Here is a 14372-nt window from a genome sequence, read left to right as displayed (position 1 = left end):
TTAAAAATGGCAGACTGCATGTCTCAATGTAACATTTAAAAAATGATCACGGCTTAAAATGGGAGGTCATACAAAGAAAAAGTGTCAAGCAATGTGGCGGATACTCCAAAAAAAAAAAAAACGCGTTTCGGGGGTGACCACTTTCTTCAGGGGCCTATTTGGAAGGAAAATGGTAAATGTTTTTCAAAATGTCTTACAAATATCTGAAAAGTGTGGCATGCATTTGTATTCAGCCCCTTTACTCTGATGCCCCTAAAATCTAATGTAACCAATTGCCTATAGAAGTCACCTAATTAGTAAATAGAGTCCACCTGTGTGTAATGTAATCTCACTATAAATACAGCAGTTCTGTTAGAGAACCTTAGTGAACAAACCACATCATGAAGGCCAAGGAACACACGACAGGTCAGGGACAAAGTTGTGGGGGAGTTTTAAGCAGGGTTAGGGCATAAAAAAAAAAAAAATATATATATATATATATATATATAATATACATATATATATATATATATATATATATATATATATATATATATATATATATATATATATATATATATATAGCTTTGAACATCTCAAGGAGCGCTGTTCAATTCATCATCCGAAAATGGAAAGAGTATGGCATACCTGCAAACCTATATGACCAAATTCACACAGCGCTAGCATAAAAACATGTTGACTGAACTGTGAGTAAAAAATGACAAAGTGCACAACGTGTCCCCAAAAAATTATATATACATATAATGAATATATAAAAAATAATCAATCAGAACATATTCCTAAACAGTGTCCAAATAAGTGGTCAATCAAAGTGCAAAGGTGGTCCTTGATAAAGGACCACCTTTATCAAGAATATCCATTTGTTTTCCATTGCTATGGAGAAGAGTTGGTGCATAACTACATCCACTTATACACAAGCTTTCTTGACCCTAATCAGGGTCCATTCGTTCTGGTGAGTGGGGGTTCCTGGAGGGGTCACAGTCACCTGGAGCATGAATGTTTTATGTCTGCACTGGAGCACCTTGCACTTTATTGATTGACCACTTATTTTGGACACTGTTTTGGAATATGTTCTGATTATTTGTTATATATTTTTTTTGATATTCATTATATGTATATATAATTTTTTGGGGAAACGTTGTGCACTTTATTTGTCATTTTTTACTCACAGTTCAGTCAACATGTTTTTATGCTAGCGCTGTGTTAATTTGGTCATATATGTTTTCTGAGTTTTTACTTAGTGAGCAGCAGCTGCATTTTTTATTTACCTATTTATTTATCACTACACCCCTTTTCTTAGTTTAGCGTGGGTTTAATATCACTTCACACATCTGCAAACCTACCAAGACATGGCCGTCCACCTAAACTGACAGGCTCGGCAAGGAGAGCATTATTCAGAGAAGCAGTCAAGAGGCCCATGGGAACTCTGGAGGAGCTGCAGAGATCCACAGCTCAGGTGGGAGAATCTGTCCATAGGACAACTATTAGTCGTGCTCTCCACAAATCTGCCCTTTATGGAAGAGTGGCAAGAAGAAAGCCATTGCTGAAAGAAAGCCATAAGAAGTCCTGTTTGCAGTTTGCAAGAAGCCATGTGGGGGACACAGCAAACATGTGGAAGAAGGTTCTCTGGTCAGATGAGACCAAAATCAAACTTTTTGGCCTAAAAGCAAAACGCTAAGAGTGGCGGAAAACTAACACTGCACATCACCCTGAACACACCATCCCCACCAGGAAATGTGGTGGCAGCAGGGACAGGGAAACTGGTCAGAGTTGATAGGAAGATGAATGGAGCCAAATAAAGAAAGAGCAATCTTAAAAGAAAACCTGTTAGAGTCTGCAAAAGACTTGAGACTGGGGCGAAGGTTCACCTTCCAGCAGGGTAACAACCCGAAACATACAGTCAGAGCTACAAAGGAATGGTTTAGATCAAAGCATATTCATGTATTAGAATGGCGCAGTCAAAGTCCAGACCGAAATCCAATTGAGAATCTGTAGCAAGACTTTTGCTGTTCAGACACTCTCCATCCAATCTGACAGTCTGTTATGTTTACTTGACATGTGTACTTGTCGTGTTTATCTGTTTTATGCCAAAATTGTTCTCTTACCATTCAAATGTCTAGCATTTCCTTGCAAGGATACTCTACTGGTTCAAATAGACAGCTTTACTAAAGCTTCTTAGGTACTTCGGACGCCCAACCTTTATCTATTTTATTATATACATCTAGCACAATGTTTTTGACGTAATAGAGTTCCCTAACTAATTCTCCGTAGTTATTCTCTCCTGTGTTAAGACTACAGGCTCTTATCCCACTCTGTTAGAGACTAATACTAACCTACTGTGGCCTAGAGGCATTAAACCTTTACACATCAACACCTCCCATTCCTCCACACAACAGAAACTTAATTGCTCCTGTTGACCTATACCGGACCCAACCATACCTTTTAGGGTAAAGTAGCTGGTCTTCTACATCTACCGCAGGTTTATATTTCCTTTTCCTATACCCTAATCTCCCACCCTCCCTACCTCCCCCACCTGCCCTACCCTCCCTCTTCATTCTCTTTTCCCCCCACCTACTCTCTCTTTCACTCTCCCTCCCTCCTTCGCTCCTTCCTCCCCCCCATCTCCCTCTTTTCCTCACCTCCTTGGTCTCCTTCATAACAGAGTTACGCTCAACCATCTTTTAAATCTTCCTAAATACTATTTTTTTAGCCAGTGACTTACTTCACCATAAGAACAATCATAGTGGCTGTTCAGCCGCTTGATTGTTCTGATAGGCAGTGGGAGGGGACATCCCGCCGCCCTCCGGTGCTTCTACCGGCTCGCCCCTGCGATCAGCGAGCCGGAGAAGGAATCCACCGCCGGCAGAAGTACACCATAAGGAGCAGATAGTCAAAGGGCAGTCTCTATAACTTTTAGAGGCCCGGATGTGACATCATAACCTGACAGTTGTCAATACTGCAGTGAATGATCTTGGCTGGAATCTTTTTTTTTTGTTTGTTTGTTTTTTCAGGTTTTCCAGACTGTAGGAGAGATCTGAGGTCTTATTGACCCCAGATCCCCCCATAAAGAGGACCTGTCATTCACTATTCCTATTACAAGGGATGTTTACATTCCTTGTAATAAGAATAAAAGTGATAAAAAAATAAAAAATAAAAATAAAAAATGAAAGGGGAAAGTGTACAAATAAAATAACCAATAAACAAAAAATTGAAAGTGCCCTCGTCTCCGCGTGCAGAATGCATACGTACATCGCTCCCACATATGTAAATGGCGTTCAATCCACACGTGAGGTATCGCTGCAAACATTAAAGTGAGAGCAACAATTCTAGCTCCTCTGTAACTAGCGTCATTCCACAAGTGTGCGTGATTTTAAAGCGTGACATGTTAGATATCTATTTACTTGGCCTAACATCATCCTTCACAGAAAATTGGGCTAACTTTAGTGTTTTGGAAAGAGGAGGAAAGAATGGTGGCGCTGCCTAGAAATAAAGTATCATATGTGCAAAAAAGTGGATATAGTGACGTAACCTGTGATTATATATGAATAAAGTGTCGTGTGTTGCCATACAAAAATAAAGTGCAGTGGTGCAAATTGATACAGTAAGTATAATCTAATTATAAATAAATGACCTAACTAATACAATTCATGCAATGCTAAATAAATATTACAGATCATAAAAATGAAAAATATCCGACATCAAAAAAAAAAAAATATATATATATACAGTGCCTTGCGAAAGTATTCGGCCCCCTTGAACTTTGTGACCTTTTGCCACATTTCAGGCTTCAAACATAAAGATATAAAACTAATTTTTTGTGAAGAATCAACAAGTGGGACACAATCATGAAGTGGAACGAAATTTATTGGATATTTCAAACTTTGTTAACAAATAAAAAAACTGAAAAATTGGTTGTGCAAAATTATTCAGCCCCCTTAAGTTAATACTTTGTAGCGCCACCTTTTGCTGCGATTACAGCTGTAAGTCGCTTGGGGTATGTCTCTATCAGTTTTGCACATTGAGAGACTGAAATTGTTGCCCATTCCTCCTTGCAAAACAGCTTGAGCTCAGTGAGGTTGGATTTTTATAGCACCTATAGGTAAGCCTTAATATAGGCTTACCTATAGGTAAATGTCAACAAAGTGGGTTTACAACCATTTTAAAGGCAGACATGGTGTTTCTCCAGGAAATACACTTTCTCACAGATAAAATCCCCAAACTCACAAACCGTTTCTATACCCTATTTTACTACGCAAGCAATCACTTGCTAAAACAAAAGGGGTTTCAATACTGATTTTAAAAAACTGCTTATTTCTTCTTCAAATAGTAATACATCTACATTTAGTCTTTTCCTAATTTTTCCCTTTCCCAAAAGCCGCTCAACCAAAAGATTTTTATATAGTTGAGTGCGGAAAAATTATGATATGTATTATATACCTCTCTGGTTGCCCCAACCTTGCAAGTCCTCCGACACCCTGGGTTCAGACATTTTGGTAGTGACCAAGACAATTAGAAACACACACAATTCAAGTGAAACAATTGGACTTTGTTTACTGAAGCATTAGAAGCATTAGGATCCAGTAACATAAACTTGTCACTTAATAAAGTTTTACTATGACAAATAATACTGAAGGTAAAAGGCAGTCAAAAAGGAAACAGTAACTGGTTGCAGAATATAATGAACGTTTACACAAGATCAATACTCTGTTTAAGTTAAAACATATGGGGGAACAGGCAGAAGAAGAGCAGAGGAAGGACCCTTTCTTATGCCAGAGCATTCCCTTCTGTACCTCAACACCACAGATCCAGAAAAGATATATAACACCAGTGGCGGCCTATATATAGGGGGCGCATGGGCGCCCCCCCAAAAAAAAAGAAAGAAAAAAAACGATTAAAAAAAGAAAAAAAAAGTTAAAAAAAAAATCAATTTTTAGCCCACTAGGGGCGCCGGACTTAGTGGTGGCTATGGGGGGGGGGGGGGGTTCCACCCCACCTGCAGCAGGCAGAGGCGCCGATTGGCGGCCTTCTGGGGGGGTCACCGGGGCGCAGAGCAATGCGCCCCGACACTCCCCACTTTTGTGATGTCCTGGCTGTGATTGGTCCAGACTCCAGCCTGGACCAATCATCATTCAGGACATCCTGACCCTGGGCATGTGTACGCTGTTCATTGCATTGAAGGGGGCACGCACGCTGAACTCTGCATTGGGGGCATGTGTACGCTGTTCATTGCATTGAAGGGGGCACGCACGCTGAACTCTGCATTGGGGGCATGTATGCTGGTCACTACATTGGGGGCATGTATACTGGTCACTACATTGGGGGCACGCACGCTGATCTCTGTATTGGGGGCATGTATGCTGGTCACTACATTGGGGGCACGCACGCTGATCTCTGCCTTGGGGGCATGTATGCTGGTCTCTGCATTGGGGGCACGCACGCTGATCTCTGCATTGGGGGCATGTATGCTGGTCACTGCATTGGGGGCAGGTATGCTGGTCACTGCATTTGGGGCATGTACGCTGGTCGCTGCATTGGGGGCATGTATGCTGGTCACTGCATTGAAGGGGGCACGCACGCTGATCTCTGCATTGGGGGCATGTATGCTGGTCACTGCATTGGGGGCATGTACGCTGGTCACTGCATTGGGGGCATGTACGCTGGTCACTGCATTGGGGGAATGGTATGCTGGTCACTGCATTGGGGGCATGTACGCTGGTCACTGCATTGGGGGCATGTATGCTGGTCACTGCATTAGGGGCATGTACGCTGATCTCTGCATTGGGGGAATGGTATGCTGGTCACTGCATTGAAGGGGGCATGTATGCTGGTCTCTGCATTGGGGGCATGTACGCTGATCTCTGCATTGAAGGGGGCATGTACACTGGTCACTGTGCATTGAAAGGGGGCACGCTGGTCACTGTGCATTGAAAGGGGGCACGCTGGTCACTCTGCATTGAAAGGGGGCACGCTGGTCACTGTGCATTGAAAGGGGGCACGCTGGTTACTGTGCATTAAAAGGGGGCGCGCTGGTCACTGTGCATTGAAAGGGGGCACACTGGTCTCTCTGCATTGAAAGGGGGCATACTATACCTTAATTACTGAAGGCCCCTTTCACACTTTTGCGACCTCAAAGTCACGCAATTTTTTACAGCGTTTTTTGCCGCAAAGCAATGCCTATTAAATTTTTCTGTTTGCGCCCCCCCCCCCCCCAAAAAAAACATTTTGAGCACCAGCCGCCACTGTATAGCACTGTACTTAATTCAGCACAAACAGTTTAACCTTTAAGTCTTTTACCCGCTCATATAATAATAGAGTCTTAGGTGAAAGTAGGGCCTTGATGGCACCATGAGTATTAGTCCCTTGTAGGGGGTAAAGCAAGTGTAGTCGCTTTGAAGGAAAGAAAGCCTTGAGTCTTCAGCTAGCTCTTTGGTGATATTCTGGAGGTCCCCTATTGAGCAAAGTGAAGTCAACTAGGCTGATGTGTCTTGATAACCATGGGATGCAAAGTGTGCCTGTGGTATCCTGAAGCAAATGAACACTGTCTCTGCTTGGCAGGGAGTAAGTGTGACACAGAGCTCTACAGGCGTAGGCAATGAGAAAGAGAACGTTGTCTGCATGAAGTCCCTTTTTGTAAAAAGATAGGCAAGTGTCGGCTCACAGATCCCAGGGACTGGTGATATTGAAGAATGGAGTGAGAGCTCTACAGAAAGTTCGTGCAGGGTCTTGGCTCATGGGATGGCGCTTGACCTCATGTCGCACCGCTCAGCTGGATCTGGCATGGATGTGATGAGAGTGGTCTCCAGGCTGCCGCTGGACAACCAGAAGTAGCTGGCAGTGGATGCCTCTTTACACATGTCTCTCTCTAGCACAGGCCGCGACTCAGCCACAGCACAGTCTGACACTGAGTCACTTGCTTGCAGATCCAGGCCAGGGTCCCAAGAGAGCATCTCCAGCCCAGCAAAGACTGTATTCCTCTCTACTAATCCAGGTGACTGTTACTTGACATTATCACGAGTTGGGCCCGTCAAGCCACCCTGTGCCTCACGCCATTCATCTGACCACCTCCGCACACTCTTCCAGACTCCGAGGCATCACGTGTTATCGACATGATATGGCAGACAGTGCAGCCAGCACGGTAGCAGTGATAGCGAGCTCCTATCTGCCAATAGACCCATATAAGGGTTATGAAAGAACACGGCGGACTCTCTATTCATAATCGGTGACAGAGCATTCTGGACCTGAAGTGGGCGGCTAAGAAGGAATTCAGGCCCAAATGGCTTCTTCTTAATGGATTATGTCCCAAATGCTATGAATGCTTTCCCTATCCCACGGTGACACTGTCCATACCGAATTGAGTAGAGACTGTCCTAGGACCTCAGAGTCCATAAGCTTGCCGCTATCCGACCTCATTGATCAAACAGTGCACTGTTTAAGGGAGAGTGGACTTATACTGGACTATGCAGTTTAAGGTGATTGGCCCCACTTATATTTCAGTGCACTCTGTGAGGAAGAGTGGACGTATTTTGGACTGCACGATGCCATTATTTGACCATAACTTTGATACATCTAAATTCCTCTGGTCCGACCACATCTGGAGTATTCTGTCCAGTTCTGGTCACCAGTCCTCAGGAGGGATGTGTTGGAGCTGGAGAGAGTTCAGAGAAGGGCAACTAAACTAATTAGGGGATTGGAGGACCTTAATTATGAAGAGAGTCTCCAATTGCTTCATTTATTCTCCCTGGAGAAGAGACGCCTGAGAGGGGACATGATAGCAATTTATAAATACCTCAATGGTGATCTCAGCATAGAAAAAAAGCTATTCAGTCGAAAGGATTGCATGAGGACTCGAGGGCATACAATGCGAGTAGAGGAGAAGTGTTTTAACCTCAGGCAACGCAGGGGGTTCTTTACTGTTAGGGCTACACGATTGTGGAATTCTCTACCACAAGAGGTGGTTTCTACGGGAAGTACGGTTGCTTTCAAAAGACTCTTGGACGTACATCTCAAGAATCAGAACATTCAGGGGTATGAGAGATGATTACGGCCATACACACCTACACAGGTTGAACTGGATGGATTATTGTCTTTATTCAACCTCAACTACTATGTAACTATGAAAACGTCTCCCTGTTTGAATCCATCTTCATAAAGTGTATGGACATTGTTCACTGACAGTTCACGGTATACTGGATTTATCTTATATTGTCTGGACTATTGCTTGTAAAACTATCATTATTCTTTCCAGTTTATCCAGTTTTCCTGGGAAAGGAGTTTTGCTCTAAAGTCTCAAGGTTTACAAGTCAGAGAATACTATGGCCATGAGTATTGACTGTCCTGCATCAATTTAGTAATGCATGCCTATAATGTCATTCTAACTGTATATTTACATATGACATGCAATAGCATTTGATTAGGATGCCTGAAGGGCGGTTGTTTATGAGGTGCAGGGTGGGGTGGTCGGGGGCCGTTTATGTGTGAGTGTGAGTGAATGTGGTTTTATTTGTAGCCACGATTCCACAGGTTTTCCTCAGTCTGCTGTGGATTTTTAGTAACTGATAATTGTTTGCCAATCAGTCTTCATTAATAAAATAGTTTTTTTGCATTTAAAACCAGTGTTGAGCCTTGTTTTGCAACCTTTTGCAAGGATGACCTCCTCGGTACCTTTGTTTTCTTTTGTATGTTCTATAATGTTTGGTTGCTTAGGCTCCCCGGTCGGTATTTGACCGCATGGTGTATACATCTTTAGGAAGTACCATTCCCCAACAATCTAGGGTTGAACGGTTTCTCTGTATCCCTGGAAACAGTTTTATATTTTGTTGTGACTGGTACTTGTAGTCCATTACAGTCCGGCCTGGGTGTGAAACCTAAATCCTGGGACTACAGCTCCCAAGATGCTTTGCTTTTCTCCCTGGTGTTAATCACTCTGCTGGCAGGATATGATGATAGAGTTTTAGTTTAGCACTAGGGGGAAGCAGTCTTACTGTAGCAATGCTGCAGAGTGTCTCCTGATAAGCAGGCGATATCAGCCAGCTCCTGACTACACTTTTCTAACTGTAGCTGTGGGGCACACTCCAGTAGCTGGGTAACTGAGTCCGCTTCCTTTGTGGACTCAGGGTCAATCACCCTTTCAGTCACTTTTGATACTGGACGCTCTTCAGTTTGGGCACTCACCAATCCCATTCCTGTTTGGAATCTCCTGAGGGATCCCAATCTCCAACCTCCTCCTCTAGCAATTCAAATCCATCCCGAACTTGGGTGACACCAGGTCTGTCCCCTCCTCACTCCCCCCCCCCCCCCAAGCTCATTGTCATAGACTTGCTATAGTGTTTGGCAAGCTTACCTGTTCCTTCATGTCTGTATTAGAGGTCAGACTCCACTTCTGGTTCCTTTTTATCACCTCTCCTTCCTGTTCCTGCTCCACCCCAGGTCATCACAGGAAGTCTATATTAACCAGTGCACTGCAGGTCTGCTTTGCTGTTCAACAGTGTTTGTTTCCTGTTTGCCGTGTGCTTGATCTACTTTTCTGTGTACCGACTTTGGCTTGTCTCTGACTATTCCTGTTTGCCTGTTACCCTGACCTTTTGGCCTGTCCCTTGGTTACCCTTGTCTGCCTGTTACCCCGACCTCGGCTTACCCATCACCATTCCGTGTGTCCTGAGTGGCTGCTTCTCTTCTCTCCCTACGGAGCGTGATCCGGGGGACCCCAGGGGCCGCGACCTGGGCCCAGCTGCAGCCAAGTCCATCCTCCCCACTAGAGGCTCTGGTGAACACCTGCTGGGTCTTAGAGTCTGCGCCCTGGGGAATCTTGCGCTCATGTTCCAGTCCATCCGCAGCAGTCTGCTATCGGGTTCACTACCTTGCGCTGCACCCCTGCCTCCAACAGGGTGCAGTTGTCACCTTGCCACAGGTGACCTGACACTCACCTGGTGTTAACGCAGCATTTGGCTTCTCAGGGATGCTGATGGCAGTGAGGATGACAGTGGCTGCGAGCTTCTCTAATATAGTGCGGGACGTTGTGTCTCTGCAGCTTGCAAGGGTGGAAAGCTTCATCTTCACTAGAGCAAATCTTTGCCCCTGACCAGAGGTACTGTATAGCTGGCTGTCTTCAGTCCCGGCCCAGAAGACAACTCAGGCCTTTCCGTGCTAAGTGCCGATAGACTTGCTGACAGCCTCTCGCCCTGTTGCAGCTTGCCTAGAGAGTTCTGACATTTCAGTGCAGAAACTGCTGTGCCAATTAACCTGGTGATAACAGTGATCACAGCAGTTCCATGCCTTTTTTTTAGCAATTACCTATCTGCACAGCCCACAGACTCCTCTATCAGTGAGCAACTCCTCTTGCAGCTCCCCCAGCCAGTCTGGATACCTCCGAGCATTATCACTTGTCACGATCCGGTAACCGAAAAATCAGATGTGCACCACCATCTTGGTGCTCTCACGTGTTGCCCACACGTTGAACGCTCCTTCTACCATGTCTGCACTCTACCCATGCAGCTCTGAACTCCACCCCTCTTCCTCTAGTCTCTTTGACTCCAGAGAATTTCCACCCACCCAAACTCTTTACAGTCTACTAGAAAATGCACCCTTCTGGCAGCTATTCTCTCTAACAAAATAACATTGACACTATAACACACTGTTGCAGCAATCCTCTTCTGTATTCACATACACTGGACAGTCCACAGAACATCCCAAACTCCAATCCTCTCAGTGGTTGTCGGTAGCAATGGCTGAATACACTAAAGAGAAATCCCGGTCTAGCCTCCACATGCAGCGCACGACCCTGAAAGGGCCTGCTGATTTGCTCCAGGTTCTTTTCCTAGGTTAGTGCAGCAGCAGCCAGGTACACAGCAACAGTCACTTTTTCTGCCTCAATGAACAGTCTAGGGGTTTGTCTTTTTGAGATGTGTTACTGTAGAAACTTGGATGGGGTGAAGGGAGCTGTGGGATACTCCAGTAACACTGTTCAGCAATAAGAGAACACTCTCTACTTTGTCAAAGCTTCTTTGCCCAGTCCCTAATAGCAGCTAAGGGAATGAGCAACTTTGAGACACTATAAGGATTGCCCTAGTTAAGCAAGAATTAGCACCGATGCACAAGGGATAGTAACAGCAACAGTCACCAGGATCCTAGACTTGGGTCTTTACTCACAATGTCCCTGGATACTTGGATGCCTCCTTCCAATATCAGCCAGACATACACCAATGAGACCAGACTCCAGGTGATATCCCTTGATTAGTTCCAGAGATTCTCAGGAAATAGGTTCCCATGCTCCGGCATAGCTGGGGTGAGCATATGTAGAAAATCAGCTGGGTTGCCTAAAAAGACAGCAGCCCTTCAGGTTGGGAACTTCTCCTCCTGGAAAAGAACAAGGCTGCCCCAGACCTCAGACTACTTATATACTTCCCAGCCACCTAGATTGGCACCCTCCCACAGTAATTGGCTGAAATAACATAAATATTCAGGCTGCTGATTTGCTTTACCCAGCCCACTATGTTCTAGACTCTTCCAGAAGACAAGGGGAAGCAATCAAACCTGCATCCAGTGAAGTCCAGAACAACCCAAAGCAATCACAAACTGCTCCACTGATGGGGGGGGGGGGGAGAAGGGCTGCAGAGGATGTATTACTTTCCTTACCCCTGCTTTGTTTAGCTCTGGTGCTCTTCTTCTTCTGGTGCTCAGGGCTGGGGGAGGTCCCTCAGAGTCATCACATACAATGAAGGGCTATAAACATTGTATTGTACATGAAGGAGGCAGGAGTCTGACCACGGCCAAGAGAGCCTTAGAGGGGAGGCTTAGCAGGACTAGCAGCACCTCTGGAGGGACCCTGATGAAGCGAGGAATGGGGTACATCCTATTCATGCACCCCTACACTGAAAGAGTAGATTTTGCCTAGTTCTTGGAGTTGGGCATTAGATGGGCACCACTAAAGAGCTGATTCAGCACCATTATAATTTGGAGACCTTGGTAATGAGATTTTCACCCCCTTGATTTGTGTCTCTGCCCCTTCCACTGGACCAAAGGTGTGGCTCTTTATAGGTGGACTCCCCAGTTACTTGGCTATTACATTTAATAGAATATCCATTGGGGGGGGGGAGGAGTGTAACACCATAATTTGACATTATTGAGGCCATGGTTTTATGTCTGCAGTCTCTGACCATCTCCTGTATCATGTCTGCAATCTCTGACCACCTCTTGTACAATGTCTGCAGTCTCTGACCACCTAATGTACTATGTCTTCACTCTGTAGCCTGTACTATGTCTGCAGTCTCTAGCTCTTATATTTAATAGAGAATTAATTGGGGAGAGGGGGACACCATCATTTGACATTGTTAAGGCCATGATGGATGGACAAGACTGGGGATTCTGGTGGGGAGATTTCACCCTATAAGAATCTAGTATGTCATGCCACAAATCACTCAAAACTAAATATATGAATTTGTGAGGAGCGGGCCATTTAAAAAATCTTTACCCACTCAATAGCGGGTAAGATATCTTCCATTCCCTTTATCCCTTACCCCTTTTATTGCTGATGACACCAAGCTATGCAGTGAAATGACGTCTTTACAGGATGTCCCCAACTTACAAATTGATCTCAATGCACTGTTTAATTGGGCAACTATGTGGCAAATGAGGTTTAATGAGGATAAATGTAAAGTTATGCACTTGGGGGCTAAAAATGTGCATATTTCAAGCACACTAGGAGGAGAATAGCTGGGGGAGTCAATGGCAGAGAAGGATCTGGGTGTTCTGGGTATGATCACCGTGTATAAATACATAAGTGGTCTATATAGTGAACTTATGGCACTTTTCCACTGCAAGTACCGGCTCTGCTCTACTCGGCCCTGCTTGGCCCAGTTTGCTTTTCCACTGCTGGTACCGCATGGTACGGTGTAGGAACGGTTCGTTACGGTACGGCGACGCTTTTCCACTGCATGGAACCAAACAGTACGGCTCTCTAAACAGTACCACCTCGATTGTGGTTCCAAGAGGTACCATACCGGTACCATATCCCACAATCCTTTGCATGCAGTCACTACTAGCCCCTGATTGGTCAGAGAATCGTTGTTATCCCACCCATTTAACTTTAGTACTACTTTAGTGGAAAAGCAAACCATACCGAACCGTTCCAACACCGTACCATGTGGTACCAGCAGTGGAAAAGCAAACTGGGCCAAGCAGGGTCAAGCAGGGCCGAGTAGAGCCGAGCCGGTATTTGCAGTGGAAAAGTGCCATAAGTTCACTATATAGACCACTTATGTATTTATACATGGTGATCATACCCAGAACACCCAGATCCTTCTCTGCCATTGACTCCCCCAGCTATTCTCCTCCTAGTGTGCTTGAAATATGCACATTTTTAGCCCCTAAGTGCATAACTTTACATTTATCCTCATTAAACCTCATTTGCCACATAGTTGCCCAATTAAACAGTGCATTGAGATCAATTGCAATGAGATCAATTTGTAAGTTGGGGACATCCTGTAAAGACGTCATTTCACTGCATAGCTTGGTGTCATCAGCAATAAAAGGGGTAAGGGATAAAGGGGATGGAAGAAGGGAATGAGTGGGATACTCCTTTTGGCTTCAACTACTGTATATACACATGGGACTTTGTTCCTGAAAAATGCCTGTTGGCGCTTCCTTGATGCCAGCGAACGCTCACTAACTCTGAGAACACTCTGTAACTTAATAGAAGTGCTGAATCCTCGACTTGTAGTCCAGAAGATCCAGGACTGTGAAATGGTAGAGCCGACACTGTTATACTGCAACAAGTCACTGAATACTACCCTCCTGCCTTGCTCTGGCTTGAGGTAATATGTTGTAGAATCCTGTAAAGCTGTAAATCCTAACTGGCACACTCTGTATAATTCAGGGTCCATTAGCAGGTGCCCCCTTTAATCTTGAACTCTTCGGGTTCACTGTCTATGCACCCCCCTCTGTAACTTCAGGGTCCTCAACCTAGGTACCCCCTTTCAGCTAGCTGGCACGGGATTCCAGAACCTCTTCTGGAGTGGTCCCTTTAACTCTGGCAGACCCCCAGGAGCAATCCTCAGTACTCACGACCTGTGTAGGCTTTCCTGGGACTGGACCCCTCTCGCTCTCCGCAGGTTCTCGGCACACCGGATCCCCTCAGCTCAACTCAGCACTCTCTGGACTCTCAGGCGACACCCCGAGACATCTGCTTTCCTCAGCCGCACTCTCCATCCTGGGACTCTGCTCCCGCCAAAGCCACCGTGCCAAGCACTTCCCCCCCAAACTTATACCCACTCCCAGAATCTTTTGCAGCATAATCTGCCTTCTGGGGTAGTTACAAGCTGGGATATGTCCCCTGGCCTCTCACAGGAGACAGTGGGGATACTCCTCCCTTCAGCAGG

This window comes from Pelophylax lessonae (assembly GCF_965119305.1).
Source record: "Pelophylax lessonae genome assembly, contig: HAP1_SCAFFOLD_419, whole genome shotgun sequence".
Classification (NCBI taxonomy): Eukaryota; Metazoa; Chordata; class Amphibia; order Anura; family Ranidae; genus Pelophylax; species Pelophylax lessonae.
The sequence above is the reverse complement of the archived record's forward strand: the minus strand, read 5'-3'. Positions refer to the sequence as shown.